Genomic DNA, 26,832 nt, shown 5'->3' on the forward strand with positions numbered 1-26,832 from the left:
TCATGTATCCCTTGTGAGCACACTTTCTGAAAGCCGGGCGAGGGCATCCCTTTCTGTGGATGGTCTACGTTTCCTGATCTGTCCACTGCTGCTGGGCGAGGCAGGTTGTCTGTGGCACGCCATCACTCTATATTGGCAGGCTCTGTCCACGTCCCCTGGCAAACCCACCCGCCAGAATGTTAGCATAGCATTCATTCCTGGAGCTGCTGGCAAGCAAACAGGACAGGGCCAGCGGCTAAGCCTAGCTTCAGGTCTGCAGACATTGGCTTGCCCGTCTGGTCAGACCAGGAGGTGAAGACCAATACATCACCTATGAGCTGAAAAGCTATTCCAACATTCTTCCCACACTGATAGGCAATCTCATGCAGCAGTGGGTCAGGGCAGCCCAGGACAGAGACCGCTTTACAACTGTTGGCTCTCAGACTGGCTGTCTTCTTGAAGGTCTTTCCAAGGTAGTTGGTAAACCTTCCATTCTCATTTTCTTTTGACCCTAGCTGAAAAAATTCACCATGCACCAAATGTTCAATAACTTGGGTTAAAATAGGTATAACGGCTGTGTTTCCAATCCATGCCAGAATTACGGAAGCTGCAGAAAGAATTAAATCTCCGGCAAGAACAGTCTTTTTTCACCCCAGATTTCATTAAGTGTATGTTTTCCTCTTCGAGAACTTGCATCGTCAATAACATCATTGCGAACCAGACTAGCAGTGTGGATCGTTTCTGCAATCAAGGCTATGGTGCGCTGGCTGGCTTGCACATCTCGTGAGTCCATTAGGATGAATGTTACAGGCTCGGGCCACTACCACCACAATAACCAGTCTGAAGGTTTTCCTTTGCATTGAAGTAGTTTGTATTGGGACAAGTCCTGCAGTTCTTGGGGGAGATGCACAGCTCCTTTCTAATGTCTTCATACAGACCTTTCAAGTCCCTCCAGCCGAGTTCAAAAGGATCAGTGTATTTCTCACCACTCTGTGTTTGACTACAACAGCACACTGTTGGTGTCCTTTAATGGAACTGTGATATACTGTGCACATTTGGGAAGGCAGAAGTTAAAGTCTTCGCTAGGCTAAAATAGGGCATCCGCACGTGGGTGTTTAAGGCAGCACATGTGGCTAGCGAGCTGTCTCGCACATCCAGGGGGTCCCAGCCAGAAGCTCAGGGCTGCCGGCATCCAGGAGCAGCTGCCGCTAGCACCATCAGCACGTACTATGAGTCTGAAAGTCGCGGCAGGCATATTTTAAAGAAGGCGAGCCAAGGTGTGGTACACACATTTATTTCCCCATACATTTAAATTCACACATTTAATAGGGAGCCTAGGAGAGACCAAAGTACAGAAATCTAACTTGGTGAACCAATGAGTTTTGTTGGGGTCACTTACAGGAGCAGAAATGACTCAAAGACAGCTGATTAACCAACTCCCCCCACCCAGCATGAGTGGCAGCTCATTGCACAGCCTGCAGGTGGCTCAACAGGTTGGATATCAGCTTTATTGCTTACTCTGGCATAGTGAGTCTGAAGCTATTTTGAGTTGTTTACCTCCCTGATTAAGGAGCTTCCTGCAGGATGAAATGGTTTGTTCTCAGAAGAAGCTGTCCAAAAACAGAAGCTCTGGATGTTCTAGAATTCACAAGGTAAACCAGGCTGGCCTTGTTCTCACTCTCCTCGGTCTCAGGGTCAAGGGCATTTGCCTGCTAGGCCCCATCCGCCATGTTTTCCCCTCCAAACCGTGATCCAAAATAGACCCTTTCTTCTTAAGTGGCTAGCATTGGTCGCTCTGTCAGTTTCAATGGAAGTGGTTGAGACGGCACATTCATTCAGTGACAGAGGCATAGAAAACACAACGTCATTCAGCTTTGAAGAAGAGAAGGAAAGGTTGGAGAGAAGAGTGCCTGAAATCCGAGGCCTGGTGACTCTCTCCTCTTCCAGCGGAGTCTGTGAGGCATCCATCACAGGGAGGAGAGACGTACTACCAGTGATGTCCCTCACAGGAGCTGAGCAAGCCAAGTTGTCCCCCTCTCCCCGACAAAAAAAAAAAAATCCTTGCAGACATATTCAGAGGTGGGCCTCCATCTCCCAAGAGATTCTAGAGCCGGTCAAGGTAACAGTGAAGATGAAACAAAGGCTTGGGGGAGGTGCTGAGGGTGTAAAATTTCCACTGTGGCAACTGAAAAGTCTCTAGTGGGCTGGAGAGATGGCTCAGTGGTTAACAGCACTGGCTGCTCTTTCAGAGGACCCAAGTCTGATTCCCAGCACCCACATAGCAGCTCACAACCATCTGTAACCCTGGTTCTAGGGGATCTGACACGCTATTCTGACCTCCATGGGAATCCTGCACGCACATGATTTACAGACATTCATGCAGGCAAGAGATCTATATGCATAAAATAAACATGAATAAATCTCTTGTTCTGGTAGCCAAACGTGGTTTTGCACGCTTTGATCCCAGCAGAAGCAGGAGGATTTCCACACGTTCGAGGCCAGCCTGGTCTACAAATTGAGCTGCAGGACTTCTGCCAGCACATGATGGTCATGGACTCACCGTCTGAGACAGTAAGTAAGCCCTAATTCAATGCTTTTCTTCCATAAGCTGCCTTGGGCATGGTGTCTCTTCACAGCAATAGAACAGTAACTAAGATTTATGGGAAACAATAATCCAACGAAACTCAGCCCACAGTAAAGCTATGAATGTACAAATTCCCCTAGGAGCTATCTAGCAGTCCCAGGTATACCACCGAAGAGACTTGCCAGTCCTACAAGCATTACACTGCGTTCTTGGCTTCCCTGGTCAAACCCTCAGAGATGGCCACATGTGGGCTTTGAGTGTACATTGGAACAGGGAGTTGAAGGAAAAGTTAAAGAGACTTGTCTCTGTTGCTTCCTGTTGCTGCTGCAATGCATTACTGTAAAGTGTATGTGTGTATGTGCATGTGTGTGTGTGTGTGTGTGTGTGTGTGCTCTGTTTGCATGTTTACCTTTATGTCAGAGGAGGGCACCAGTTCTCACTACAGATGGTTGTGAGATGCCATGTAGTTTCTGGGAATTGAACTCAGGACCTCTCGAAGAGCAGTCAATGCTCTTAACTACTGAGCCATCTCTGCAGCCCTAGTTTCTGTGGGTTTAGTGGCTTGAAGCAACATACATGTCCTGTCATATAGACACAGCAGTCAGAAGCCCAAGGAAGGTGTTGAAAGCATAGCAGGAGGTAAGGGAACCAGATAGAGTGTGGTAGCAGAAGAAGAGGCCGCAGCTGCTGACCCTGAAGATGAAATACAGCCTTAAGCCAAGGCAGGCACAGCCTCTGTAGCAACCACCGGGAGCTGGAAGAGAGAAAACACATTTTCAGAGCCTCTAGAACAGTAGTTCCTAACCTGTCGACCGTAAACCTCAGGAGAATCAAATGACTCTTTCACAGTGTCACCTAAGACCGTCAGAAAACACAGATGTTTACATTACAGTACATAACAGGAGCAAAATTACAGTTACAAAGTAGCAACCAAATAATTGTATGGTAGGGGAGTCAGCACAACATGAGAAACCGTATTAAAGGATCCCAGGATCAGGGAAGTTTAAAACCACTGCTAACATCTATATCCAAGCCCAGCGAGACCTGTGAAGATTGGCTGAGACCATCCAAAGGAACAGTTCTTAAAAACGTGTTGTGCTGTCCTTATAAGTCCCCTGAGACCTTTTCGGGGAACATGAGATCAAAACCATATGATTACCTAGTGTCTGGTACATACACAGGGCAAGTTGAGGCAGGAGGGCTAAGATTCAAGAAGAGTTCATGACATAAGCAACCTAGCCCACAGCTTGTTCCATGGCCACACTGGACTTGAACTCCCATTCTGTGTCACACTCTCAGGTACTGGATCACAGGCATAAGCCACTGCAGCCTCAGCCCTGTCGCAGATTAGTGGCCTCAGCTAAGATGAATCACAGAATACAACCAACCCACATGGAGGTTTATTGGTAGGTGGTAAAAGAGGGATTTGTGAGGGTCGACAGGGAAAGGCAAGTAGTGAAGAGAGAAAGACAGATGGGTGGAGCTTGCTTTAAAAGGGGTCCTTTGCACATGCGTATAGAGCTGTAGGCAGTCAAGAGTGCATGACATAATTGACAACTGACATAGAGACATACAGGAGGGCCCTGGGCTGACCAAGTATTTACCTGAATACTTATGAGCACATGCATGACTTGAGACTCTGGGGCTGAGTGTTTGGAGCTAAGGTAGAAAAATGCTTGTACGCAAGGTAACTCCTCCCATCTACGAATCCACTGGCAGAAGTTAGAAAGGTACTGGAAAATTTTGGGGTCTAAATTGTCAATAGTCAGCCACTTTGAGTTGTTAACTGTGGGATATTTTGACCATTTTTTAGTACAAATGCAAATGAGTTTTGAAGTCTTTAAATAGGTCATTAAACATAGCAATTTTAGGTTTTCTAAAAGACATCAGGAGTGGAAGGGCTTATATTTTTGGTTGGTTTATTTCCCATGAATGAGGCAGAAAAAATCATGAGATCCAATGGCATTTTTATCAAGAGAGAATCAAACGATGACAGCTCCAGTCGCCCAGTGACTTGTCAGTCAAAAGAACAGAAGCAGGTGGGCCATTTCCAACAGACGTTTGGATCTAAAAGACAAGAAAGCACAAGGCGCCCAGTGAAGGTCGGTGCTGAGCGGCTATGCCCGAAGGACACTTGGGTCCAAGAGATAATAAAGACCTCACTCGTGGGGAACGGCTGAAGGTGATTGTTGGCAAAAGGGGGCAGCCTTAGAACTGAAGTTGGTGGCTGGGAGTACCCTTGCTTCAAAGGACACCACGTGGTGCCAGATGCTCAACTGTCACTCCCACGGATCCAGGAAAGTGTTTATGCCAAAGACAAGAAGGGAAACTCACTGACTGAAGCTGTTGTTGTAGAAAGGGGCTCAGCAGACAAGTAGTTGGAAAATGAGCTATTGTTCAGGGTCCCACACGCCTCAGACAGCCAGCCTACAGGTGGGAGAGACCGCCAAGAGCACCTGCCAAGTAGGTTTGCAACATACAAAAATCTGACAATGTAATCCATCACATAAACAAACTGAAAGAAAAAAAACCGCATGATCATCTCATCAGATGCTGAAAAAGCCTTCAACAAAATCCATCACCCCTTCATGTAAAGGTCTTGGAGAGATCAGGGATGCAAGGGACATTCCTAAACATAATAAAGGCAATGTATAGCATATCGACAGCCAACATCAGACTAAATGAAAGAGAAACGCAAAGCAATTTCACTAAAATCAGTAAGAAGACAAGAATGATCACTCTCTCCACATCTCTTTGATATCGTACTCAAAGTCCTAGCTAGAGCCATAAGACAAAAGAGAACTAACTGGATCCTTCCTCACACTGTACAGGGAACACCAATTTCTGGAGCCCCTATATTCTATATGATTCAAACAAATCAGGAAAAGCAGATTATAAATTAGGAAATTTGAATAAAGTGACTCAAAGGTCTTATGATTCTGTTCAAAAGGTAGACTTTCAATATGCAGAGAGTTGTTTTACGTATTAAAACTGCTGAACTTATTACAGTTTGTCAGAATTGACCTTGTTATCTATTCAGTTATAATAACTAATCAGAAATAGAAATCATCCCTTTAATATAACATATATAACATATATTAGATCCCATATGGGTCTGCCAGGCCCTGTAACACAAGTTTTGGCAAGATTTGACAGTCCTGCTTATCCATTTCTGGCTATCAGGTAACTTGTCGGTGGTTGAGGCATTGTCAATTCCTTGCTCAAAGGCCAGTTTTGCCAAGAAGAAAACAAGCTCCAAATGGAGTGTCTTTGCTGTTCAACATTCTCTCAGGAATAGATTGATGCTGTCAGAAGCAGTCATGTCTCATGTCAACAAAACCCTAAATTATTTAAATGCCATGTTTTACGGATCCTTGAATTGGTTGAAGATTCCATATCTAGACAGAATACAATCTCTATATATCTAAAGAACCTAATTGATCTGACTGTATGTACAACAAACATGAACAGCTATTGACCTATAATAATTAATACCTGTATAACTTAAAGACTAAAACTTCATGTCAGAATATTAAATAATCTGTAAACAAATGTGCAACAAATGAAGACAAAGACCTCAAATGGTAAACTATCTATAAGTATCTTGATCAGAGGTAGGAGTAATATATAGTGCAATATGAAAATATATCCTAAAAGTTGTATCAATATACAAAATGTCCTAAACGGTGGTAGAAACATGCACATATGCAATCTGACAAAATAACTGCATCGGTGTACAAATGTAAACAAAAGTAACAGATATAATTTGAAATTGTATCATTATACAAAAACTATACTAATGTAAATTATCCGTTTATAATAGCTAACAAGTATTCACTCTATTACCCACTATTGCTATCTCATTTTTTTAAAAACATACATTCTGCTCCAACCCTCTATCTAGTACAAGTAATAATCAAAAACCCCTAAACAGTGTTCCCAACCCTGTTGACAAACGTTTTTGGGATAGGGGGTGTCATCTTCTAGAATTGCTTCCTGCTGTCATGGGGGCAATGTTCTCTTAATGGGATCCCGCAAAAATTAAGTGGTGGTTAGGTCCCAAAATTACTGTCTAGCATAATTGCAAACAATTTCTGAGCAGTCAAGAGATTTTTTTGTTTTGTTTTGTTTTGATTTTCAAAGTTCTCATATGTGGAGTTTTGGCTACAATATGGGAAGATGCACAATTTCAGCAGCTGGTACCCAAAACAAGCAGTCTTATAGCAGCGCTCTCTGCATCATGATGTCATCTCAACTAGATGGAGTTGTTGCTGTGGCCCCATCTTCTTCCTAGAAACTTCAACGATTACTGCAGGAAAAGGATCTGTAGAAAAATCTATTGTTCATCATAAAAAACTCAAACATCAGCCGGGTGGTGGTGGCGCACGCCTTTAATCTCAGCACTTGGGAGGCAGAGGCAGGTGAATCTCTGTGAGTTCGAGACCAGCCTGGTCTACAAGAGCTAGTTCCAGGACAGGCTCCAAAGCCACAGAGAAACCCTGTCTCGAAAAAAAAAAAAAAACTCAAACATCATTCATATAAAAATACATTCAATGAAGAATATGATATGGACAAAAAAGGCATGGAGAAAGTAAAATTTTTCCTAAAGTCTTTCTCCTGTCCCACACCAGATGGCTCCTGATACGAGACAGATCCTCTGAATGTTCCTTTTAACAACAAGTTGGATTTAGAGAAGTACAGAGCCATTGTCTAACTCCAAAACCAGCTATATGTGTGTTTGTGAGTATGTGTCTGTGTGTGCATGTTTGTGTAAATGTACGTGTAAACAGTACCTGGATTCATAAACCATATTTTGTTTCCTAGATGCTCCTTAGTGGATAGTTATTTTTTCCTTCTGTCAGCATTCAAACATCCAGGGTCTCTTGAATTTTTGATGATGTGTATTTTCCTACAAAGATAAGAGCAGAACCCTGCCCTAACCTGTAGGGGAGACCCAACCAATCACCTTGCTAGCAGGGGGTGGGGTCCCCCGAGGATATTTTTTACTTATAAAGATTGCAGGCATGCTCCCAGCCGCCCCTTCTGCTTTCCTGTTCTCCACTGGAACTTCAGTTCTGTGAGTCTTTCCCTAATTAAAGCTGAATATTTTATTATAATTTCCATCTTCTGTTCATTTACGCCGCGACACCTGGCGCCCAACGTGGGGCTTTTCGAATACCCGCCCCGAATTAGAACCTCCTGGGTGGCGACCGCTGGGAGCCAGTGGCCCCCGCCTCTCTCTGGAGGCCTCTCCCTCCACGCAGATTGTACCCTCTCAGCACAGCTGAGCTTCTGAGTCACTGAACATTTGCAGCAGCGACTCGAATTTTCCTGGTGCTTGCTAGAAAGTCAGCAAACGGGACTTCTGAAGGGCAACTCAGCCCCGCCCGTCATACTACTTGGCCCGGGCCGCTAGCCCGCCACAGCTTTCAATAATATTAAAAGATATTACAAACGGAGAAAATCGGCCATTCGGGCTGTACAAGAGCAAGCAATTGATGTCCCTTCAGTGATACCAACAGCCTTGCCTCTAAAATGGTTGACTGAGAAACCAATATGGACAAAGCAATGGCCTTTAGCTGAGGAAAAGTTACAGGCTTTAGAACAGCTGGTACAAGAGCAATTAGATGCTGGACATATAGAAGAATCTACCAGTCCTTGGGATTCTCCTGTATTTGTGGTTAAGAAAAAATCAGGTAAATGGAGAATGGTGACAGATCTCAGGGCTATCAACAAGGTTAATCAACCTATGGGCCCTCTGCAATCTGGAATTCCTTTGCCCTCTTTATTGCCAAAAGGATGACCTCTCATAGTTATTGATTTAAAGGATTGTTTTTTCACTATACCTTTACAAAAAGAAGATAGAGAAAAATTTGCCTTCACAGTGCCTACTTATAACAATTCTCAACCTTCGAAGAGGTACCACTGGGCCGTCCTCCCCCAGGGTATGTTAAATAGCCCCTCCCTGTGCCAATATTTTGTGAATCAACCATTGCAAATAATACGCAAAAAATTTCCCAAATCGATAGTATATCATTACATGGATGACATTTTGTTATCCGATTCAAACATGGATACCTTGACCAGACTGTTTGAAGAAATAAAAATACTTTTACCTAAATGGGGATTGCAAATTGTTCCTGAAAAGATTCAGAAGGGAGATTCTGTTAATTGTAGTAGGGGCTGTGGGCCTCTTCCCACAGCCCGGCTCATGGCTGCCTAACTAGCTTATGCCCCGAAATAACAACACACACATTGTATTCTTTTAAACACTGCTTGGCCCATTTCTATTCATTTGTGTAGCACCCCAAGGTGTGCTTACCGGGAAGATTCTAGCCTACGTCCATCCTGGGTCGGAGCTTTATTGTGTCTGCCAGGGAGAGGGGAGCATGGCATCTGCTCCAGAGAGCAGAGCTGTCGAGTCTGAGCTCACTTCCTCTTCCTCCCAGCACTCTGTTCTGTTTACTCCACCCACCTATGTTTTAACCTATGAGGGCCAAGCAGTTTCTTTATTTTTAACCAATGACCTTCCTCCATCAGTTAATTATTTAGGTTATAAAATAGGTTTGCAAAAAATTAAGACACAAAAGGCACAAATTAGGAGAGATCGCCTACGGACTCTTAATGACTTTCAAAGACTGTTAGGAGATATTTCCAGTCTACGACCAGCTATTGGGATAACACCTGATCTAATAATTCATTTGAACAAAACCTTGGATGGTGATAAAGATTTGAACAGTCCCAGAGAATTAACAGCTGAAGCAGAAAAGGAACTGACAATGATTGAGGAAAAGTTACAACAGGCACATGTGGACAGGGTGAATCCAGAGCTCGATTGTATTCTCGTCATACTACCATCAAAAATTTCTCCTACAGTAATTTTAATGCAGAGAGATGATATTATCTTGGAATGGATCTTTTTACCACATAAACCAAGTAAGAAACTGAAAACTTATGTGGAAAAAGTCTCTGAGTTAATTATAAAAGGCAAGTTGAGACTTCATCAACTAGCAGGCATAGACCCAGCAGAAATTATAGTGCCTTTCACTGCTGATGAACAAAGAAATTATGGGAAGATAATGAACCATGGCAAAGAGCTTGTGCTAATTTTTTGGGAGACATTAATAACAACTATCCAAAAAGCAAGAGGCTTAACTTCATAAAGAGAACTTCTTGGATCCTTCCTCGAATCATCCGTGATGCTCCATTAACTGGAGCCCGTACATTCTATACTGATGCCAATAAATCAGGGAAGACAGGTTACAAATCAGAAGACTTGGGTAAGGTGGAACAAAGTCCTTATGATTCTGTCCAGAAGGCAGAATTATATGCCATTCTTATGGTGCTAAGGGATTTTAAAGAACCTATTAATATAGTTACTGATTCACAATACTCAGAAAGAGTTATTTTACATATTGAAACTGCTGAATTTATACCTGATGATACAGAACTAACCTCATTGTTTATCCAGGTACAAGATTTGATCAGGAACAGGCTTTGCCCTATGTATATAATGCACATCCGATCCCATACGTGTCTGCCAGATCCTCTAGCACAAGGTAATGCAGAAATTGATCAATTATTGATTGGTAGTGTGCTACAAGCCTCTGAATTTCATTAAAAAAACATCATTTTAATAGCAAAGGCTTGAAGAAAGAGTTTTCTATTACATGGCAACAAGCTAAGGAGATTGTAAAGAAATGCCCTACTTGCTCTTTCTATAACCAAACGCCACTGCCTGTAGGTGCTAATCCTAAGGGCACTCAAAGGAATGAAATTTGACAGATGGATGTGCTCCACTTTGCAGAATTTGGCAAATTAAAATATATTCATCACACCATTGACACTTATTCAGGCTTTCAGTGGGCAACTGCTTTAAGTTCAGAAAAAGCTGATTCAGTAATCACTCATTTATTAGAAGTCATGGCTATCATGGGTATACCTACACAAATAAAGACGGATAATGGTCCTGCTTATGTCTCTAGGAAAATGAAACAGTTTTTTGATTATTACAATATCAAGCATGTTACAGATATACCATACAATCCTACAGGTCAAGTAGTCATAGAAAGATCAAATCGAACTATAAAGGATATGTTGAACAAACAGAAAGGTGTGGAAAACACCCCCAGAAATAGGTTACATAATGCTTTGCTAACCTTGAATTTTCTCAACACTAATGAGAAGGGAACAATGGCTGCAGAAAGACATTGGATAATAGAAAAGTCTACTGAACTAAATCAACCAGTTTATTTCAAGGATGTGCTGACCTCACAATGGAAGCCAGGAGATGTGCTGCGTTGGGGAAGGGGTTTTGCTCTTGTCTCCACCTGTATGATTGTCACTGTTGTGAATGTGGTATCATTTCCCTTTTTTAAGAGGTTTTTCCTTATCAAAGTGAATATTAATTTTGATGGTATCCATAATTTTTTGTCTCCTGTGGAAACAAGAGCAAAACCCCTTTCCCAACATAGTACATCTCCTGGTTTCCACTGTGAGGTCACATCCTTGAAATATACTGGTTGATTCGATTCAGAAGTTTTTTCCATTATCCAATGCCTCTGTGCTGCTGTTGTTCCTTTCTCCTTAGCATTAAGAAAATTCAAGATTAATAAAGCATTATACAATCTATTTCTGGGGGTATTTTCCATCCCTTTCTGTTTGTTCAGCATATCCTCTATAGTACGATTTGACCTTTCTATAACTGCCTGATCTGTAGGATTATTTGGTATACCTGTAATATGCTTTATATTATAATAAACAAAAAAGCGTTTCATTTTTTTAGATACATATGCTGGACGATTGTCTGTCTTTATTTGTGCAGGTATACCCATGATGGCCATAACGTCCAATAAATTTGTGATTACTGAATCAGCCTTTTCTGAGCTCAAGGCAGTTGCCCATTGAAAACCTAAATATGTGTCTATGGTGTGGTGTACATATTTTAATTTACCAAATTCCATAAAGTGGAACACATCCATCAGCCAGATTTTATTCCTTTGACTACACTTTGGGTTACTCCCTGTAGGCAGCAGTGTTTGATTATAAAAAGAGCAAGTAAGCCACCTTTTTATAATATCCTTAGCTTGTTGCCATGTAATAGAAAACTCTTCCTTTAAACCTTTGCTATTGACATGGTGTTTTTATGAAATTCAGAGGCCTAAAACACTTCCAATCAATAATTGATCAATTTCTGCATTACCATGTGCTAGAGGACCTGGCAGATCCGTATGGGATTGACTGTGTGTTATGCATATAGGACAAAGCCTGTTTCTGATTATGTCTTTCACCAGGATGAATAATGACATCAATTTCATATGATCTGGTATAAATTCAGCATGTTCAATATACAAGATAACTCATTCTGCATATTGCAAATCAGTAACTATACAGAGAGGTTCTTTAAAATTCCTTAGTACCATAAGAATAGCAAATATTTCTGCCTTCTGGATAGATTTATAAATGCTTTGTTACACCTTACTTAATTCTTCTGATTTGTAACCTGCCTTCCCAGATTTATTTGTATCAGTATAAAATGTACAGGCTCCAGTTATTGGTGCATCAGGTACACTTCAGGGAAGAATCCTAGAAGTTCTCTTTCTAAGGTGAAGTCTATAGCATTTGGGATAATTGCTATTAATTTCTCCCCAAAAATTAGCACAAGTCCTTTTTCAGGGTACATTGTCTTCCCATAACCTTTTTATTTCATCAACAGTAAAAGGCACCATAATCTCTGCTGGGTCTATACCTGCTAATTGACCAAGTCTCATTTTACCTTTTATAATTAATTCAGAGACTTTTTCCACATAATTTTAATTTTTTCTTGGTTTATGTGGTAAAATTATCCATTCTAAGATAATATCATCCCTCTACATTAAAATGCCTGTAGGAGAAATTCTGGAATGAAGTATGACTAGAATACAGTTAAGATTTGGAGGGGCTGGAGAGATGGCTCAGTGGTTAAGAGCATTGCCTGCTCTTCCAAAGGTCCTGAGTTCAATTCCCAGCAACCACATGGTGGCTCACAACCATCTGTAATGAGGTCTGGTGCCCTCTTCTGGCCTGCAGACATACACACAGACAGAATATTGTATACATAATAAATAAATAAATATTAAAAAAAAAGATTTGGATTCACCCAATCCACATGTGCCTCCTTAATTTCTCCTCAACAATTATCAATTATTTTCTGCTTCAGCTGTTAGTTCTCTGGAACTATTCAAGTCTTTATCACCATCTAATGTTTTGTTTAAATGAATTATTAGATCAGGTGTTATCCCAACAGCCGGTTGTAGACTGGAAATGTCTCCTAGTAATCTTTGAAAGTTACTAAGGGTTTGCAACTGGTCTCTCCAAATTTGTGCCTTTTGTGTTCTAATTTTCTGTAAACCTATTCTGTAACCTCGGTAATTAACAGAATCTCCTCTTTGAATCTTTTCAGAAGCAATTTGTAATCCCCATTTAGGCAAGATTTTCTTTACTTCTTCAAACATCCTTTCAAAAGTATCTATATTTGAATCAGATAACACAGTGTCATCCATGTAATAGTAGATTACAGACTTAGGAAATTGCTTACAAATTATTTCCAATGGCTGGCTGACAAAGTATTGGCACAGGGTAGGGTTATTGAGCATTCCCTGTGGGAAGCCGGTCCATTGATATCTTCTAGTATGCTTAAAATAATTAAATAAGTGCCGGGTGGTGGTGGCGCACGCCTTTAATCCCAGCACTCGGGAGGCAGAGGCAGGCGGATCTCTATGAGTTCGAGGCCAGCCTGGTCTACAAGAGCTAGTTCCAGGATAGGAACCAAAAGCTACAGAGAAACCCTGTCTCAAAAAATCCAACAAAAAATATTAAATTAAATATAAGTAATAATTAAATAAAATATAATTATGCACTGTGAAGGCAAACTTTTCTCTATATAGTGTAGAATATAGTGTAGGTATAGTGTAGAATATAGTGTAGGTATAGTGTAGAAACAATCCTTTAAATCAATAATGATGAGAGGCCATCCCTTTGGTAACAGAGAAGGCAGAGAAATTCCAGCTATTCCAGATTGTAGAGGGCCCATAGGTTGAATAACTTTGTTGATAGCTCTTAGGTCTGTCACCATTCTCCATTTTCCAGATTTCTTTTTGGCAACAAATACAAGAGAATTCCAAGGGCTGGTTGATTTTTCTATATGTCGAGTATCTAGTTGCTTTTCTACCAGCTCTTTAGATCCTGCAACTTTTCCTCAGCTAGAGGCCACTGCTTAACCCATATTGAATTCTCAGTTAACCATTTTAAAGTAGGACTGTTGGTACCTCTGAAGGTTTATCAATTGCTTTGTGTTCTTGTACAGCCCAAATGGCTGGTGTCCATCATCTATAATATCTTCTAATATTTTCCTCAGAAACAAGGTTTTGGGGCTGCAGGAATGTTAATCTGGGTATTCCATTGCTGCAATAGGTCATGACCTCACAAATTCACTGCGATATTGGCTATATACGGCCTTAGTCTTCCCATTTGGACTTCTGGCCCTATGCATTCAACCCATCCCATGCTTTCTTTTACCCAAGGTAGGGTTCCAATTCACAGAAACTGAACATCTACCTCTTAAAGAGGTCAATTCGGATGCCAAAATTCTGGAGTAATGATACTTACATCTGAATACTGGACTTTTTACTTGTCCTCCACACTTAACCCATCATTCAGACCAGTGTGGTTTTTTACAGTGGGCACTGGATTTTAAATTTTCTTGGTGAGACATGTTCTTCACTGTAACTGGGAATGACTGGACCACATTCATTATGGGGGCCTGCGAGAGGCACCCCCATGTTGTTTCCTGATGGTATACAGTTGCCTGTCTATCTTTCATTGACCTACATTGATTTGTCCGATGTCGGCCTCTGCCACACCTTTTATATACACCTGAAGGCTGAGTCCTCCTATTTCTGCCATTCCCAGAGGAAGTATTATCCCTAGGTGTTGCATGAGCTCCTTCTGCTCCTTCCGCCAATAGCTGCTGAGATACCAACCCATTGGGGTGTGGTCTCTGTCTCTTTAAAAAAGCAGCGACTGCCCTCCGTTCACTCTCTAACTTCTGGCTCCGCTTCTGGTGACTAGGCTCCCTTCCTGATTGTGCAGAGCACTGTTGTCTGGGATAGTGATCTGAAGGTTTTCCCCCTTAAATAAATAGCCATTCTATTAATCAAATTCCAAACTGGTGTGGGATTGTTTGTGACTTATACCTTCATCTGGCGCCCAAATATTTGGTTTTAGGACCTCTCCTTTCCCTGCTCTGCTGCCTGCCACCAGTTGGGCGTGGCACGAGCCCTCCCTCAGTTGCAGTCTGTGCCTTGTGGATGGAGCCAGCAGTTTAATATAAATTATCACACAGTTGCTTTTCTTGCTGCAATTCTTTATATATTCTCTTTACACACCTCAGATTGGCTTCAAGTCCCCATGCACACTATCGTTTGCCTCCCCACGTGGTTTTAAACTCCACAGGCCCACACAGTCTCTGCCCGCCTTGTTTGCTCTTTTCTGAGTCGTTTTTAAATCTCCCTTGCAAGTGCAATGCTTAAGTGGCATGAATCAGAACGCAAGCGGTTGCCAAAAACTGCAACCCCTCAGGGTGACTCTATCACGTGGAGGCATATGTGGCTTCCAGGTTGCTTTTCTCTACTCCTGAATTCTGGGTTTCTGGTTCCATGTAAGGAATTGATTTAATTACATTTACTTTGTCAAGCAACTCGTATTTCTCAGTTTTTAACAAATACTAAGGTGAACACTGAAACAGGACCCGTTTTTTGTCACCTTTGCAGCGGTTCTAGTTGAGACTCAGCAACAGCGCCACCTGCTGGATAATAGGTAATATGGCAGTTTTTGTTTCCAACGCAAATTTTACTGCTTTGTTTACTAATACAACGGATTATATCATGCGAGGTTTATATGACTATGGGGATACCTTAATTTACTGGTTACTAGGTTTCAGTTTTCTTCTCCATATTCTATCATTAAAGAAGAATGTGGCACACCTAAGAATGATACAATCTCTACGGACTAATAATGAATGACTAGTTGAAAGAATTAAAATTATTGAAAATCAGAGGTTATCTGAACAAGTGGATACTATGATAGACAAAATTGACTCCATATCCAAGGGTACTATGAAATTACCTGAAAGGGTTCAGGCTGTTGAATTTGACGTTCAGACATTATCACAGAGTTTTGATAAGGTAACAGACAGAATGTACCTCCAAGATGGGAATCTATATGATATACAAGAAAAGTTTAAGGAGGACATGTTATCTTTTAAGGAAAAAATTAAAGCCTTGGAATCACAGGTGCAGAATGGGGACCAAAAAAATTGATACCTTAGTGAAATCACTAGAAACTCATGCAGGTCAGAAGATTCAGGATTTAAGAGAGACAATGAAAAAAGATTTGAAATGATTGAAGAAATTATTGGAGCTGGTGAACAGAGTAAAAAGGCACAAGGACAGGATACAATGCCACCACCATTCTACAACACAGTGGCACCCAACGTGGTAAACTGGATCCATGTAAAACCTGAGAGAGCTTAATTTTAAACACAAAAAAAACAGAGTTTAACACAGCTTTTTGCTGTTTGTGGGTGGTGTGCCACAGAGAGAATTTCCTGACTCTGCAGTCTTTAAAAAAAAGCCATGTGCAGTTTTAAAACACAGCTTCCTGGGCCCTGCCGTGGGTGCAAACTCTGGCTATGGTGCGTTTGTGGGCCTGGATGTTTGTGTTCCCACTGGGGATCATAAAGAAAGTACTCTGAGACCATTCCAATGGCTCAGCGCTCCCTGCCTGCACTTGGGCAGTCAGCAGGATCAGGTTTACTAGGCATGCACAAGCGGGAGAGCATGGCGAATTCCCGCCGACATACACAGATGTTTCCAGACTGCTCACAGATTAGGTTGTAACTGAGATAAAAAGCTCAGTCTCAGAGTTAAAGTGCTGAGTGCGGCTCCTACTTGGCGGCCCCAGAGATAGTAGAAAATGGCACATCCACCATTTTAAAATTGGAGAGGGGTGGAGCCAACATCCAGAGCAGCTGGCTGCTCCAGAGCCACAACTGAGTCAGAGTCACAAGCAGCTCTGCCATGTTGGACTGGGCATGTCAAGCCCACAGTACCTGCATTTGACCTAGAAATGTCACAGCTTAGATTCTTAAGTGCTTAGCGATTTAAAGGCGCAAATCAAAAATGTTCCTGGACAGTAAAAAAATTACAGAGTCACAATAGGACAGATTCAGACATAAAAGACCTCTAAATGGGTCACAATGTTGGATGAGTGTACATAGGCTTGGGAGAGAAAAAAAAGAATATAGAAAATAAAGTTAATGCCCTAAAAAAAGAAAGGGTAAAGTCTTTAAAGAGACAGAGTAAAGATAGTTATAGACTAAAAGAAATAAAGAAAAATAAGCCACGTAAAAATGAAAAATTCACAGAGAGTCTGGATTATGTACATTGTGTTTTCTTTAAAATTTTTGACTGTGAAAGAGCTAAGTACAGAGAGACATTTTATTATATGGGCTACCAAGCTAAACCAGAATGGATATCATAAGGGTATTATGATTTCAAAATTTGGGTCTAATGATATGATGCTTTGGAGAGGGTCTTCTTTTGTTTTCACAGAGGATGAGACCCTGTGGATTGCTTCTATCCCAGTATGGTATGATAGACCACGCCCTCCAGAAAGGTTGCTGTGAACACCTTCAGAAAATTACTTCATTCAACTGCCAATTGAGATGAACCTAGCAGACAGGTTATACCATGAAAGACCTAAATAACAGTGCCTCCATACAGCAGGAAGCAGTTTGGAGAGAAATAACTGTGCCCATATTCCCAAATATTGTTTATAAACGTTCTTTTACATTTAAAGGGGGATATGATATAGATATGAATAATTTAAATTGGTATAAATTTTGTCGTATGTATATGTATTTATGATCTTGATTAAGGTATTGTGATTGTATAGTTCATTTTAAAATGTAATGTATAATTAGAAAATATAGGTTATTAATGGATAATCATCAATAATAGTCAAGCTTGTAGTCATGTTAGTTAGATTTTCTAGATATATAGAGATATATTTCGGTTAGATAGGCATTCTTCATATCTTTCAAAGACTACGGAATATGGCATTTAATGCTTTAATAACTTAGGGCTTTTCATGACAATGAGACACGTCTGCTTGTGGCAGGACCAATCTACTTCAAGAGGAAGATGGGCATTGAAGAGGCTCCTTATGGAGTTTGATAGCCATTTGGACAAGAAACTGCTCTTGCCTGGACTTTTGTATAAACTGGACACAAAGAACCCACAGAAAGAGGACTGCTGAACTTGCCTAAAGGTGAGATGGTCTTTCGGGGTTCCTGACTCATGAAAGAGTCTGCAAGACATTCTGCAGGACACAGCAGTTAGTGACTGAACTGCCTTTGAAATTTCCTGCTTTATGGAAATGTCTGCTGGATACTATGGACCTGTAGGCTGAAGATGGATGCCCCAACAGTACAAAAGAACTTTGGGGTCCCTCTCTAATTCCAACCCTGCTGTTAAGAGAAAAACCCAGAGTTTCTGGAGTTTCTGTCTCATGTCAAGAGCCATTATATGGGACAGAAAGAAATATGAGTTTAGAAAACATTTTTGCTTTTCTTCATATCTATCATACCTCTCATTGAATATTATCTATCATGCCTTTCATTGAATATATGTATGTCTATATGATTAATGTTTATGTTGTTCACAATGAACAATGAGTTTTTCCTACAGTGATATTTGAAGTTTCCAGGAAGAAGATGGGTCCCCATAACAACAACTCCACTTGGTTGATATGACGTCATGATACTGATAGAGCTACTACAAGACCTGTTTTGGGTACCAGCTGTACAAGACAGTTCCAACTTGGTTGGCTGAAATGGTGTACATCTTGTACAACATTCTGGCCAGACCTGCACAAAAGACTATTTGCAATTTTAAAAGACATTGATCTTGAAATTTAACCATCATTTTACTTTTACAGGATCCCCCAGAAAGAACATCGCCCCCATGACAGCTGGAAGTAATTTTAGAGGATGATGTCCCCTCTCCCAGTAAAGTTTGTCCTTGGGTTTAGGAATATCATTTAGGGGTTGTTTATAATGAGTATACAGTTGAGGGTTGGTGGGTTGAGGGAGGAATTTTATAAGCTCTGGGATCTTTTTTTTTTTTTTAAAAAAAAAGGGATAATTAGATGATGGGATAATAGATTGGTACTTGTGAGTTATTGTTTTTAGACAATTATATTGGTATCAATTCTTGTTTATTGATACAAAGTTAAATTATATTGACTATTGTATGCATGCATGCTTCTACCTCTGTTTAAAACATTTTTTATGTATTGATATATATATATATTGTATTGATATATGTATATTTACTATATTGCAGTGTACATTTCTACCTCTGATTAAGATACTTATATATTGTTTATGTATTGAGATAATTATCATATTGCACTGTATATTTGTACATTGTTTATATTTGGATATCATATTGTCCTCATTTATTGCACAGTTGTTTATTGTCTTAGTCTTTAAGTTAGATAGGTATTGAGAATTATATAGATCAATAGTCATCCATGTTTTTCATTTATAATTAGACTAATCAGGTTCTTTAGACATAGATACATAGAGATTATATTCAGTATAAATAGATAATCTTCAACCTTTTCAAAGAGCTGTAGAAAATGGCCTTTAATCTAACTCAGAGTTCTGTGGTGGTGAGACACAATCGCTCCTGGCAACACCGCTCTATTCCTGAAAGAATGTTGAGCACCAAAGACACTCCACCTGGAGCCTTTCTTCTTGGCAGAACTGGCCTTTGGGTAAAGAAATGCCCATACCTCAACCACTGACAGAGATACAGAATATCTGTAAATGGATAAAACAGGACTGTCATATCCTGCCAAGACAGAATAAGATAGTTTTGAAAAGTTTCTTGCCTTTGAAAATGGTATGTCAGTTATGTTAGGCCTTAGCCAAAGTTGGTTGCTTCAACACTGCAAACGTGACCTTGGGTGATTGCCCAGGTAGCTAGTTGTCTCTGTGATTTGTTGCATGCTTTGGAAGTTGTTTAATTGTACTTCCTAATTACTCAGGTAACATTATTTCCCTTCTCAGATCTTCAATGGGGTTGAAGACTATATAAATGTAGTTACTTTCCTCTCATGACTTGGCCAAGCTATTTATTATATAAGACCTAAGCTAGTTAGAATAGGATATTTGTACTTATTGTATATAATTTCATAGTAGGTTTAGAACTTTCTTACTTAGACAAAAGGGGGAGGTGTTGCAGAAGCTCCTTCTGCTCCTTCAGCCAATAGCTGCTGAGATACCAGCCCATTGGGGTGTGGTCTCTCTCTCTTTAAAAAAGCAGCAACTGCCTTCCACTCACTCTCTGGCTTCCAGCTCCACTTCCGGCTCCACTTCCGGCAACTAGGCTCCCTTCCTGATTGCACAGAGGGCTGTTGTCTGGGACGGTGATCTGTAAGTTTTTCCCCCTTAAATAAATAACCATTCTATTAATCATAATTCCAAACTGGTGTGGGATTGTTTGTGACTTACGCCTTCACCTAGGAATCCATTGTCTACAATCCCTTCTCATATGTCCCATTCTACCACAATTAAAACATTTGGTATTTTGATGTCTTCTCTTACCATTAGACATTGCTTCTCTTACCCACACGTCAGTACCATAATCAAGTGTCTTGACATTCAATGTGCGCATCCATGGGTGCTGATCTGATCTTTTAAGGCCCAAGGACCTATTTCCATTCGATGTTGGCATTCTCATAAGCCAAAGACTCAATTATTATACATCTAGCTGCTAGGTGAGTTACCCCTATTTGTACAGCCCTAGGTAGTCTTTGAAAACGTCACAAAAAGGTCCTCTCTGACCCTGTTTAACCCCAAAATATGATTTAATCCTCTTTCCTAATTCCTGATTCCTGTCCCAAGCCTTCAAAGTTGCTATGCTACATAGAGCCAAGGTGTCATCATCATCATCATAAAGAGCTTGATCCTTATGATCAGAGTAAGGTCCATTAGCTAGAATTTGATCTAAGGAAATCTCAGTTCCTTTCGCTTTTTCTTGTTGCTCTAAAATTCTTGCTTCCTCTTTAACAAAGCATCTCCAATGCAATTGTGGTCCACTTTCTAGGACTGCTGAGATTAACTGAGCCCAATCGTGAGGTGTGGCTTTGTGACTGAAAGCCCAGGTTTTGACCATCTCCCTAACAAAGGATGAATATAGTCCGTAAGTCACATTGCTTGTTTAATTTCTTTTAGATCAGCCATGCGTATGGGCTCCCATGTATAGTCCTTGACAACCTTAAGGTATTTAGAGCCAGATACCTTTTCTGATGTTATTACTGGAAAGGCAGGCAGAAATATGGGGAAGCTATCCCAGAGAGTTTTATGTACTGACGAGGTCAAATGTTGCATTTTTACCTTTTGCTCTGGGTCATCAAATCCGATAATTTCCTCAATCTTTTCAAATCTGTTTACCACTGCCTTTTGTAAAGTCTGGACCTCCTGTCCAGTATTCTGCTCTAATGCCCTTATTGAGGATTCTAAGGTATGAATTCTGTCCAGTAGCGATAATGTCTTATCCTTGGACATAATCTTCATGGCATTTATATTACCTCCCTATAGAGATATACTATCATTCAATCTATCATATCCCTTCAACAGAGTCTGATTAATACATTCAACAGTGAAAATTCTCTCAAATAATGTTTCAGCACCCAATGTCATAGACCGGGTTTTATGTGCCAAATCAGCTGTTTCCTTCTCCAGAGTGCAGAATCTCTCTGTAAATAAATTACTATCAGACCAAAGATTTCTCAGTTGACTGAGTCCTGCTAAGCAAAGTCCTGGTATCATCCTTCAGATGTGCAATCTCTTTTTTGAAAAGTGTGTTATTAGGCTGTACCACGTCTAAAAGCACTTCATTCAACTGAGATTTGGTATTCAAAGTGTTTGTATTCTCTTTTAGATGTATGACCTCCTCTTTGAGAAGCTTGTTTCCAGTCTGTATCATGTTTAAAAGTACCTCAGCTGACTGAAAATTGTTAGTTAAGATGTGTCCTTCTTTAGATTTCCAACTTCTTTTTTAAGAAGCCTGAATTCAGACTGTAAAGACTGCATCATTTTCTTATTATCAAACCATATTTTTAAGAAAAAAAAGTAAACCCTAGAAATAAGAATAGCAATATAGGAGTGACATCATGTGCATCTTGTAAGACTTCACACATGATGTAAGTGAAAAGGCTATTGTAACCTTGGACGGTTAGATTGTCTGACATATTGCCCGTTTAAATCAGTAAGTCTCACCTGTGGTTTAATCAGGTGGAATAAGTACAATAACCATTGCCTGCCAGTAGGTGTCACAGTGCATTTGAATTCACATGCTCAAATTAAATCTGAATTTAGATAGAATACTGAAAAATACACTCAAAAAAGAAGTGTTTTAGTATAAATCACAGACTGTGTGTTCTGTGAAGATCTTTAGCTGTTCAGTAGCCAGACTAGACAAGTCTGCTGCTCCAGCGGTGGCTGGACCCAAAGTCTGCAGTGCAGGGTGGTGGCAGCATGGGTGGCACCATGGCTGGGCTCGCACACTGGGTGCAGCAGGGTCTGTGGCTGCAGAAGTGTGCCAGGAAAGTGCACAGGAATGGCCTTTGTCCACGGGGATTGATGTGGAGCTGGACTGGGTGCGCATGCTGGGCAGTGAGGGCATGCTAGCAGTGGTGCGGGATGTGGAGGGAAACCAAGGAGGAAGTGTGTGGGGACACGGCAGAGGGCACGTGAGCAGTGGCACAGTGTGCCTAGGGATGCCGAGGGGTGAGTGTGTATGGACGATGTTACGGGGCTCAGAGTTGTGTGCCAAGCTTAGGCAGTCTATGCCCAAATAAACATGGTGTGGCCGCGGCTGGCCAGAGCTGCCAAAGGTTCTATTGGCCCCATGTTGGGTGCCAGGTGTTGCAAATTAGCTCAATATGGAAAATAACCAGGCCAGCTTAAGGATAACAATTATATTTTTAATGGTTATAATGGGAAACTCATGTTACAGAATGGGGAGTTTGAATTCCTCTGTGTCCATGGGAATCTCGCAGAAAGAGCACACACCTTGTCAGTCCCAGTTTTCTTCCTGGATCCCAGGTAGCCACGCCTTAAATAGGCATAGTTGGTTACCAGAGCTTCCCCTTCAATACTCAGAACAATGGCAAGTGTTCAGATGTTACTGGGTTCCCGAGCTATGTGGACCAGAACAAGGAGAAAGGAAAGAAGTCCATGTGTTACCTGGGACTCAAAGCCAATCTCTATTGCTCATGATGCTCTGTGTCCTTCAAGTAAGCCTCTATCCCAAAGAGTGTGGGACCAGTGTACATTTGCCAAACTTTAGGGATTTTTCAGGCGAGAGGAAATCCATATTTTTGTACTTTTCACCATTCTGTTTGTACAGAACTATTTTTTATTAAAGCTCTATTGAGGATGAATTGTTTGATGTGCCCTGTGCTGTGTATATTTAGAGAACAAAATATGGTACGTTTTAGGAACTCATCACTGTAGTCACAATGTTGAGCATCTTCATTGCTCCTAATGTTCCTTCCTCCTACTTTATAGCTCTTGTTTTATTATTTTAATTAATTCATTAATTTTAAAGATATACTAGTGCTCTGTGTGCATGTATACCTGCATACCAGAAGAGGGCATCAGATTCCGCTAAAGATGGCTATGTGTCAGCAGGTAGTTGTAGGGAATTGAACTCAGACCTTCTGGAAAATCATCCAGTGCTCTTATTCCCTGAGCCATCTCTCCAGCCCCATCTCCCCCTATATAATCACTCTCTCCTCACTGCCCATCCTAGTGTTCACTGATTGTATTTACTCAGGTGTCGCTCTTCACCTACCTTGTCTAAGACAGGCCACTGTGACGGACCGGATTCCAGAGAGACTTCTGGGTATTCGTCTATCTCCTCTCAGCTCTTGACAATAGCACTGGAATGATGGATGTATGCTGCCACATCTGGCCATAGATGGGTTCTGGGATTTGAACTCATGTCACCAGTAAAGCACAGAAGCACTTTACCCATTGAACCTTCTTCCCAGCCTACTCTCTTCTCTTTAGTTGCACATCTATTCAACTCTTTCCTCATTTGAGTTTTTAGTTTATTATTAATTTTTGATTTTAGTTTGGAGGCAGGGTCTCTCTATATAGCCATCACTACCCTGGAACTTTCTATGTAGATCAGGCTATGACAAATGATGACCTTTCTTGCAGACCAGGAGAGTCTCCCCAGTCATCTTCTGAGTCAAGGCACTGTTATAGACTGACCTATAAGGAACCAGCTGCCCTGAGATAAAGCCTAGAGGCAAAATATGAAGTGAGTAGCTGTGCACCTAGTTTCTAGCCTGACAGCCTAGGGAAGACTGTGGCTGCTTCCTTGCTCTTTACCCTCAGACAACTTCTGTCTTACAGTCTCACAAAGCTGCACTGAGCTTTTCTTGGTGAGAGCCAATGCTTTTAATCCCAGCACTTAGGAGGCAGACATGGGTGGATGTCTGTGAGTTTGAGGCCAGCCTGGTCTACATAGCAACATAAAAGGCTGCAGTGGCTCTCCCTGATACCTAGTCAGTCTGTGGCAGCCTCCCTGCTCTGAGTGTCTACCCAAGACCTCTCTTTCTCCTAGATCTGGGGACATCACATGACACATGTACAACAAATAGACATGGGACCCAGAGCAGAGCTGCAGGTGTTTATTGAACCAGCTTAACAGACTGAGCAAGGAGGGGACAGGTGTCTGGATGCCAGCTTCAGAATGGAAAGTGGACTGGGCAGCAAGGTGTCTCTCAGATCAGTCACTTTTTAAGCAAGTTAACTTTGGAAAGGATTCCCGACAATTTGTCTATGGTGTCTTCGGTATAATATTCTCTACATTCTGGGCTGAAGACCATGGCTTTCTGGAAAACCCAAAGAAAGAAAGGTGCAGAAGTGGTTACAGGCAAGATGCAAAACCCCAGCAGAGCTCTCCAGTCACCCATGTTGAGGCTGCTCCTTCTGCACAGGGAAGAAAATTCCCTGCAGTGATTCAGGGCTCCAGCAACAGACTCTGCCCCAGAGAGCTGCAGCTACTCCACAGCTGTCAGGAGGAGTCTGAAAAGCCACCCTAGCCAGGTGGGGATGAAAGGAGAAGTTCCTGAAGGCATGATGGGGGCTAGGTCTGGAGAGGGGACAAGATGGTTGAGTTCCAGCTTTGATGATGTCTCGTACCTGAGGACATCTGTCAGCACATTGGCTGTGTGGTCTTGTTAGAAATATGGCCCTGAGTGGATGTGCTGGAAGAAATTCCTTCTTGGAGAGTGCTGTGGTTTTACAGGACCTGACACCCAAACTAAAAGTACTTTGGGAAACAGAGGGTGAGAGATGCAATATTGAAAATATGTGTCTCTGTAATCCAGCTATGCTTAAATAAGACACTAAGAGAGACCAGGAGCAGCTGGGGTGAGGAACTGCAGGCACTCTCTGAGGTGGTGGGTGTGGCATCTAAGCCACTGAGAGGAGGTTCTGGCTGTGGCTCTGAGGAAGCCAGTGGAAGGAGGGCTCCATCTGAGACAGGAGAGAAGAGTTAAGGGAGGCTCCAGAGAAGGTGAGCCTGGCCAGTAGACAGGAGTTTCAGGCACCTTAGAGGAGAGCTAAGGTTGTCCTCCCTGTGCAGATCCACACCAAGGACTCTCCTGTGAGTGTCCCTGCCCTACTGTGGTGAGAACGCGGTGGTCACCCATCACTGGGTGACCTTGCATAGACAGACTGGATGTGGACCAGCATGCTGCACGGACATGTACTAGGGTGGGTAAGGGTTGAGTGCTCTGATGTCCATTCCCTGACACACGTGACTAGCTGACTGCATCATTGTACACAGCATTCTACCATATGGTGCATGGGGCCATCAGGATAAGGAGGAAATTACCATGAATTTGGTTTTCAGGATTTTGTCTTCCACTCCTGCATCATTCAAGCAATCCGTGAGTTTTTCAATACCCTCCCTTTCCCCATCAGTAGGGGCAAACTTGTTAATGAAGGCATTCAGTATTATCTTGTTTCCAATGGAGGCTGCAACATAGAGTTCAAAGAACGAGAAAAGAACATCATTAAAAGAGCCCAAGGCTGGCAGAAGTGGAGGCTCGGTTTCTTGCCACTTCTACAAATGTCTTAAGTGAACTGCCACACTCCTGCCCTCCCAAAGGTTGCTGTCTCCCAGATACAACACACAGTTTCCATAGACACACACTCCCAGCAGAAGAGGCATGTATGCATGAGTGTACCTGCCTGCACATCTGACCTTCACATAAATCCCATACATGACCCAGCTTCACCTGTACATGCAACTGAAGGCCAATCATCACCACCTCACCTCAGGCTCCCCATTCCACCCATCCCAACTGTCACAATCCTGAACAGAGAGCATCAAGGGTCTTCCGCAGCACTCCTGGCTATTAACCTCCCGGGGACCCCTAGATCTCCAAACAGATCCATAAGGAAGGATATGGAGTGAGCAAGGGTCAGAAAGGCCATCTGTTCCCGTTCTCACTTGTCTGGAAGCCCAGCTCCCCGGTCACCAGCAAGGCCAGCAGAAGCAGCGTCCCCTTCATGGTGTAGAGTGCTAAGTGCTCTTCTCAGAGCAGATCCTGCTACCTTATAAACTGTTGTCTCCCTGAGCCCAGTCCTGCTTTACCCCGTCCCACCCCTACCACTAACGTGCCTCTGAGGAGTTCCAAATGCCTTTGGGCAAGAACCTGGCACCTATGGATCCCCTTCCCACTTGCATGGGGGAGTGAGCTTAGGAGCCCCTCCCACTCTGAAAAACCAATGACTGGAGGCATCCTGTGTGCTCACTTTCTGTACAGAAGTGGCTGTACCTTTGCCAGAAGATGGTTAGAGCTGACCTTTCCAAGCAGCCACGTGCTGAGACAAATGCCCTATTTCCTGGCTCAACTGTCACCTCTGCTTCCTCTCCTGGCTCCAAGCGTGTCCCGCTCAAACTTGGAGGTGGAAACCACAGGAGTCAAGGATGGTTTCTGTCGCTGTAGGCAGCCAACAGCCCAGAACACTGCATCTGCCTGAGTTCAAGATCTGAGCAGAAGTGTGTGTATCTGAGGGGACATACTGGTTACACTTTGACATCTTAGCTGCTACAACCTTTGGTCTAGAC

The 26,832-nt window shown here is 42.0% G+C and overlaps 1 pseudogene; it reads right to left on the reverse strand.

Annotated features, from left to right (window-relative positions):
* LOC130869207 (all trans-polyprenyl-diphosphate synthase PDSS1-like) lies at positions 1-26,272 on the reverse strand (annotated as a pseudogene).
* Positions 26,273-26,832: the final 560 nt, after the last annotated feature.

Source organism: Chionomys nivalis, chromosome 2 (genome assembly GCF_950005125.1).
Source record: "Chionomys nivalis chromosome 2, mChiNiv1.1, whole genome shotgun sequence".
Taxonomy (NCBI): Eukaryota; Metazoa; Chordata; class Mammalia; order Rodentia; family Cricetidae; genus Chionomys; species Chionomys nivalis.